The sequence below is a fragment of the Arvicola amphibius genome, chromosome 18, assembly GCF_903992535.2.
Source record: "Arvicola amphibius chromosome 18, mArvAmp1.2, whole genome shotgun sequence".
Classification (NCBI taxonomy): Eukaryota; Metazoa; Chordata; class Mammalia; order Rodentia; family Cricetidae; genus Arvicola; species Arvicola amphibius.
In genome coordinates this window covers 3074548-3083175 of record NC_052064.1, presented here as the reverse complement: position 1 = coordinate 3083175, position 8628 = coordinate 3074548, and positions in this window count along the sequence as shown.

Genomic DNA, 8628 nt, shown 5'->3' with positions numbered 1-8628 from the left:
ATGACCAGCTCCTGAGCTGAACAACTTAGTCTCTAACCCCTACACCCCAGAGCAAAACCTTGGGTCCCACTCCCACCCAGCTCAGTCACACTACCCTGTCAGAAGGCAAGCCTCCTGCAGGCAAAGCTGTGCCAGCACCCCCTCCATTGAACCCCGTAATCTACATGGCTCACTCTGCACTCAAAGCCACCCATCCCCTGAGACCTCAGTGGCTTCCTGAGACACAGACAGAGTCTTCACAGAGAAGACTAAGAGCAGCTACCAGAGACAAGGACAACAACTGCACCAATTGGTCCAAGAAAGGATCCCTGAGTTGCAAACACTGACTGTAAGGATTGGACCAAGAGACAAATACACTGCGTGTATCTGTTGGAGGCAGAGATAGGTAGGCACAAATGCAAGAACACATTCAACAACCAAAAGAGCAATTTGGCAACACCAGAACCTAGTGGTCCTACAAAAGGAAAACCTGAGCATCCTAACCCGGAAGAAGAAAAAGAAAACCTTAAATATAACTTTATAAAGATGATAGTGACTATTAGTAAGAAAATGAAAACTTCTCTTAAAGAAGTGGAGGAAAAGACACAAAAGATTAGAAGAACTCAATAAAGCTCTTAAAGAAAGCCAAGAAAACCAAGAAAAAAAAAAACCAATCAAACAGGTGAAACAAAAAATTCTAACAGTTTAAGACTTGAAAACTGAAAGAAAGGCAATAAAAAAGCACAAACAGAAGGAATGCTAGAAATGGAAACTCTGGATAAATGAATAAAAGCTACAGCTACAAGTATAACAAACAAATACAAGGGATGGAAGAGAGAATCTCAGGAGTTAAAAAAAGATAGAAGAAATAGATTCATCGTCAAAGAAAATGCTAAATCCAAAATATTCTTACCCCAAAACATACAGAAAATATGGGACACCATGAAAAGACCAAACCTATAATAATATGGATAGAAGGAAAAAGAAATCTAGCTCAAAGGCACAGAAAAATATATTAAACAAAATCATAAAAGAAAACTTTCCCAGCCGGGCGGTGGTGGCGCAGGCCTTTAATCCCAGCACTCGGGAGGCAGAGGCAGGCGGATCTCTGTGAGTTCGAGGCCAGCCTGGTCTACAAGAGCTAGTTCCAGGCCAGGCTCTAAAAAAGCTGCAGAGAAACCCTGTCTCGAAAAACCAAAAAAAAAAAAAAAAGAAAACTTTCCCAACCTACAGAACGATATGCTTATGAAGGTACAAGAAGCTTACAGAATACCAAATAGACTAGACCAAAATAAAAATGTCATCTTATCATATAATAATCAAAACAATAAACATACAGAATAAAGAAAGAAAATGAAGTGCTACAAAGGAAAAAGAACAAGTAACATAAGAGCAGACTTTTCAGAGTCCATGAATGCAAGCCTAGACTACTATAACCAGTATCTTATCAGATCACCATGGCTAAAAATTAGAATTAAACAACAGAAAACCTAAAAACTCATGGAAGTTGAACAACACTCAACTGAATCACCCCTGTGTCAAGGAAGAAATAAAGAAAGCAATTAAAGAGTTCCAAGAATTGATGAAAGTAAACGCACAACATACCCTAACCCATGGGAAACAATGAAAGCAGTACTGAAAGAAAAAGTCATACCACTAACTGCCTTCATAAAGAAAGCAGAGAAGTCTCACATTAGTGATTTAACAGCACACATGAAAGCTATAGAATAGAAAGAAATAGACCCACCCAGGAGAAGCAGACAGGAAATAATCATATTGAGCACTGAAATCAATAAAATAGAAATAAAGAAAACAATACAATCAATGAAACAAAATGCTGCTCCTTCCAGAAAATCAACAAGACAGAAAAACCCATATCCTAACTAACCAAAGGGCAGAGAGAGAATATTCAAATTAACAAAATCAGAAATGAAAAGAGAGACATAACAACAGAAACTGAGGAAATCCAGAGAATCATTAGGCAATTAAAAAAAAAAAAACCTGTGTTCCACAAATTAGAAAATACAAAAGAAATGGGCAATTTTCTGGATAAGTAACACATATCAAAATTAAATCAAGACAAATAAACAATTTAAATAGACCTATAACCCCTAATAAAATAGAAGCAGTCATGAAAAATCTCCCAATCAAATAAAATCTAGGGTTAGAGGGTTTCAGCACAGAATTCTACCAGAACTTCTAAGAAAAACTAATACCTATACTTATCAAATTGTTCCACACAATAGAAACAGAAGGAATATTGCCAAACTCTTTTTATAAGGCTATAGATACCCTGAATACCAAACCACACAGTTTCAACTAAGAAATTGAATCAAAGACCAGTCTCCCCCATGAACAATCGTATCCTACGTCTCCTGTCTCGGTCTTTTGGGTACCACCTTAAAACTTGTTCTATAAAATAGAAATAAAGAAAACAATACAATCAATGAAACAAAATGCTGCTCCTTCCAGAAAATCAACAAGACAGAAAAACCCATATCCTAACTAACCAAAGGGCAGAGAGCATTTATATCTGCTTTTGCCATGAGGAGAGAGCTTTCATTTGTATATGCTTGTGCTATGTTGTGCAACCTCATCACAGGCACAAATATATGAATCAGTCAACTACTAACACCTATAAAATAGTGAGTGAGCAATAATCAAACTCTTTTTCTCTCTTCTCTTAAACTGCTCAATTCAGTGACTTTTAAGAGCTATGGAAAGTTACTACTGGTTTTCTGGTAAAAGAGAAATAAGAAGCCTGAAGAACTTAACCTAACAAAATTCACAGAACCATGAGGTTGATTTCAGGAACAAAATTGTAATTGGTAGTTTAATATGATCTCATTAACTGTCACCTTACTAAATTCTGTTATTTTAATAATTTCCACATATGGTCAAAAGAATTTGATATGCAAACATATCACATTAGCAAAATGAGCTTTAATGTCTATTTTATTTTAATTAAAAAATAAAATTAAACACAAAAATTGGACATAGCATGTATTGAAAAATGGACAAATTAGGAAAACACCAAGTCATGCTAATTGAATTTGCATTACTCCATTTATCTTCTGGTGGAAACACCTTTAATCAACCCTTAGGGCTTTCAAAAATTCAATAACTATTTCTGCATAATTGTCACCATGTATAATACTTGAACTCGGCTAAAGATTTTTATCCTTTGCCAATATACCACTAACCGTGTCTCACTCATAATTCTTAGAGTTTTATTTCCTTCAGGCATAGGCAAACTGAACATAAAGTGACAAATATTGAGAGCTTTGGAGAATGGGTTGGACTACTTAGAGGGTATGTGGTTGCTTTGTGCTGAAACAGGACAGACCCAGCACTCAATAAACAAAGAGAATGACTTCCTTTCAAAAACACTGTAGTTATAAAAATATGATGCTAGTTCATGGAGTAAATTTCTTCAATATTCATCTCTTTATACATTTTACATTTAGCTATCTCTATAACTAAATTAATAGATGTATGAATATATATATATATATATAGCCTAGGTGTACAATCAAGAGAGAAATCTATATATTCTACATATAGATATGATATACAATATTTTCTCTTGCATTATGATTTTATCTTTTATGATAAAGCTTTGTTTGTTTACATGCCTAGTGATTTTTTTCTATAAGTTGCCTTAATTGTTCCATGTCTTTTTTTCTTTTTACTTTTAACTTTTAGGAATTTTAATTTTTATACATAGTATATTTAGGAATTTCTATATATGAAATCATATCCTTTCAAATAGAGGCAGATATACTTTCTCTTCTTTTCTAGTTTTTATCTCCCAAGGGAATTTTGAACATTGAGAAAATAGGAAACATGGTTTCCGCTAGTGAAAATAACACTGAAAGTGGAATTAAACTCCCTCTCTGCTAGGCGTACCATTTGCAGTGAAAATACATTAATGTACTACCAGTGCTGTGTAATGGACGCTACAACACCAATATGCCAGCAAGACATGTCCACTGATAACACATTAAAAGTCAAAAATCAACAGCTGGAAGTCGGATTAACTAGATATCAGATATGTTCATTATAACTTTAGTTTTAGTGGTTGACGTAGTTCCCTAGGAGTCCTGCTGAAATGCCCTTAATTCAATGGCTTGAATGATCCTGAACCTCCCAAGGAAGGTTGAATATATCAAATTAGAAGCGGAAGTCTTATAGAAGGATTGGTTCACAAGTCTGTTACAAACATACCGATTGTCTTTCATATTATGCTTTAGTCATTGCTTGTTGTTGTGAAGAGACACCATGACCACAGAAATTCTTAGTGAGGAAAGCATCTGAACGTTGCTTGTTTACAATTTTCAATCCTTTTCTTGTATCCCTGACTCTAAAGCCAAAACCATGTGGCTGTAGCTACCAAGTTCTGGGGCTTGTTGAGGCTGGAATCTGGCCCCTAACTTCAAACACACCTGCATCAACTTTCTGTTTTCAATGTTCTCCTTCACTGGTTAAACTTTTCTTTAATTCCTTTTCACAAGTTGGAAATTTAGCTGCTGGTTGGGGTGGGGAATGGGAAGGTGGATTCTTTCCCCAAGGTCACTAGTGTCCTTTTATCCCCTTTAGCCATGTAGGTTCAATTTTTTTCTTTAAATTTAGCTCTCTGGGGACTGGATTTAGCTCCATTATACCTTCTGGTGCTCCTTTTGTCCTCAAACTGTACAGTTTGTATTTTTCCTTGCTCAGCTTTCTTCTTTTCATTATAGACCTGCTGTTAAAAGCCACAAGACAGTTAATATTGGGATGACTTGACGTTTTTCTGCCCATGCCATTAATGCAAAACTCTTCATTTATTCTCAGACATAATTTTTTGGACCAGGGAAGAAAGCAGGCACATTCTTCACCAAATCATCTTCTCAAAAGCTTCTTGAGCTGGGCCATCTTAATCTTCCTTGCTTTTAGCATCTCTGTCTTCCCTGCTCCTACTAACATTACCCAGTAAACCCCATTGAAGGCATACAACGGCTTTCCTAATCCAAAATCTCAAAGTCCACATTCTACAAACAGCATGGAATGGTCAATCCTGTCAGCAATACCCTACTTCCTGATACCAACTTTTGTCTTAGTCAGTGTTCTATTGCCGGGAAGAGACACCATGACCATGCCAACTCTTTTAAAGGCAGCTCATTTAACTGGGGCTTGCTTACAATTTCAAAGGTTTGGTACATTATCAGAATGGTGAGAAGCATGGTGGCAGGGTTGTAGATATGATGTTGGAGAGGTAGCTGAAAGTTCTACATCCAGATCCGTAGGCAGCAAGAAGAGAGAAAGAGAGAGAGAGAGAGAGAGAGAGAGAGAGAGAGAGAGAGAGAGAGAGAGAGAGAGAGAGAGAGAGAGAGAGAGAGAGAGAGAGAAGCCTGGTTTAGACTTCTGAAATCTGAAATCCCACTCCCAGTGATATACTTCCTCCAACAAAGCCTCACCTCCTAATCTCTCTCAAATAGTACCACTCCCTAAAGATCTTCAAACATTAAAATATTTGAGCCTATGGGCCCATTTCTATTCAAACCACCACATTATAGTACCAGAATTCATTGTGGCATGCTGCAAAACAGAATGTAATATCCAGGGACAGGAGTACTAATTAGAAAAAATTAAAATATCTTGTTACATGATTTTATAACTCATATCTAATGCATCAATTCTATGTTAAACCACTATTATTTACTATTATTGCTTAAAAGTTTAAGCAGATAGTGCTTATGGTAAAATGTAGCTACTGAGGAAGAAAATTTGCATAGCTGCCCCTAGCCATCTTGACAGCTTACAACCCTGGAAACAAAACTCCTCTGCTGCTATGGTGGCCCCACACTCAGAAAAACATACCCCCAAACATGAATATCATATACTCATTGACCTACTAGAAATGCCTGCTTCTGCTTTCCAATGACTATTTCAAATTAATGGCTTTATCCACACCTATGCAGTAATGAGCAAAATAATTTACTGAAAAGTAGCTCTCATAGTTGACAGCGACCAACTCTAAGCAAGCCTGTGTACCTTAATAAAATTGTCCCTCTGACTGCCCTTCATATGCCCTATATCTAATAATCCTGTCCAACTTTTCTTTGGCTTCCAAGCTTCATAATTTCTCTATTGTCATTGTGTTAGGATAGTAAGGTAACATACCTGCTGTTCACTGGACTGTGAACGTCTCCCAAAGACCAGATTTAAAACTCTGAAGTCTTCAGAATAAAACTATTCAATGACAGATTCAGGGGAAGATTCTCAGGTTAAGAATAAATCCTATAGCCGGGCGGTGGTGGCGCACGCCTTTAATCCCAGCACTCGGGAGGCAGAGGCAGGCAGATCTCTGAGTTCGAGGCCAGCCTGGTCTACAAGAGCTAGTTCCAGGACAGGCTCTAGAAACTACAGAGAAACCCTGTCTCGAAAAACAAACAAACAAAAAAAAGAATAAATCCTATATAATCCCATTCATGTGTTGACTCTAAGAAAGCTAATCTCACAAAAGGAAAGAATAGAAAGAAGCTGTAAAAGGGACAGGAGTGCGGGGGTTTTTGGTGTGATGTTTCAGCCAGAAGAAACAAGTGCTGGAGATGTATTTTATATGATAAGTATAGTTAAAGATACGGTGTTTCTTTGAAACAATATTTTCAACATTAGCATGAGAACTGAAGTAAAACACATGGTAAATATTTTATTCATTTACATTGAGTGGATGAACACTGTGGTGGTTTGATAGTTATAGCCCAATAGCTTCATGTGTTTGAATGGTTAGCCAATAGGGAGTGACACTATTAAGAGGTGTGGCCTTGTTGAAGTAGGTGTGGTCTTATTGGAGGAAGCATGTCACTGTGGAGGCAGCTTTTGAGGACTCAGATGCTCAAGTTAGGCCTAATGTCACTTTTACTTCTGCTGCCTGTGGATCAATATGTAGAGCTCAGCTCCTTCCTTCTCCACATGTCTGCCTGCATGCCACCATGTCTTTTACTATGACAATAATGGACTAAACCTTTGAATTGTGAGCCAACTCCAATTAAATGTTTTCCTTTACAGTAGTTGTTATGGTCATGGTGTCTCTTCACAGAAAAAAAATCCTAAGACAAAGACTTTGAAACTTCATGTTTTGCATGCCAAGTACATTTTTTCTTTTTTCTTTTTATTTACTCTTCTCTACATACTACAATTTGTGAGTCCTAGACATCTGAATTTTGATCTGTATATCTAGGTGGTTTTGTTAACAGTTTCACAACAAACTAATCCTGTAGATATTTAGAAAGTTGAAACTGAGGCAGCCAAATGAAATAAGCTAAAAATAAAACAAACTACAGCCGCCTCTTGGCTTTTTATAGCAAAGTATTTTTCCACACATCAATCGAAACTCTGCTGAGTGGCGAGGAATGCAGGCAGTGGCAGTTTGTGGCAGAATGGTATAAGAGCAGGTTACCCTTTCCTGTTTACTGGCAAGTTGACTAGAGGCCCTTAAGGAAAAGCCAAAACCACAGTGGTTTCGTGCCTGGGACCAGCCTCAGCAGAGAAGTGGGTCTTGAATCTGGCTGGGATGTCTGGAAGGCAAAGTGAGTACATGAACACAGGATTCTGATGCAAGCTGACAGGCTATCAGCTGCAGAACAGGTTCTTATTCTGAGATTCAAACCTCAGTCTTTTTTTGTAAATTTTACACCAGGAAAATGATTCTTTTTTATCATAGGTTAATCATTACATAGCAAAACAGTTGACAAGAAGTATAAAGCTTCTTTGAAATCAGAACATAATCCTTCATTATGACATTTTTTTTCCTGTTCCCAAGCCCCATGCAAGCTACTACATACTTAATTCCTTTATTTCTTTGTGGTTCTTTCTTTCTTTAATTGTTTTTATTGAGCTGTATATTTTTTCTACTCCCCTACCTTCCTCTTCCCTCCTCTCCTACTCTATCCCATGGTTCCCATATTCCCAATTTACTCAGGAGATCTGGTCTTTTTCTACTTCCCATGTACATTAGATCCATGTATGTCTCTTTTAGGGTACTTTTTGCTGTCTAGGTTCTCCGGGATTGTGAATTGTAGCATGCTTTTTTTTTTTTTTTTTTTTTTTTTTTTTTTTTTTTTTTTTTTGCTTTGTGTCTAAAAGCCAATTACGAGTGAGTACATACGATATCTGTCTTTCTGGGTGTGGGTTGTTACCTCACTTTATATGATGTTGTTTAGATCTATCCATTTGACTGCAAATTTCAAGATGTCATTATTTTTTCTGTTGAGTAGTACTCCATTGTGTAAATGTACCACACTTTTCTTTCTTATCCATTCTTCGGTCGAGAGGCATTTAGGTTGTTTCCAGGTTCTGGCTATGACAAACAAAACTGCTATGAACATAGTTGAGCACATGTGGTACTATTGAGCATCTGATGTGGGAGGGTCTTCTGTTTGAGTTGATTTCATTGGCTAATAAAGAAATTGCCTGGCCCATTTGATTGGCCAACCCTTAGGTGGGTGGAGTAGACAGAACAGAATACTGGGAAGGGAAGTTAATAAATCGCCATACCTCGCCTCTCTGGGCAGATGCCATGCCTGTGCTCTCTGGATGAGACATGATGAAGCTCCGGCCCAAGATGGACGTACGCTAGAATCTTCCCAGTAAGGCACCACTTCGTGG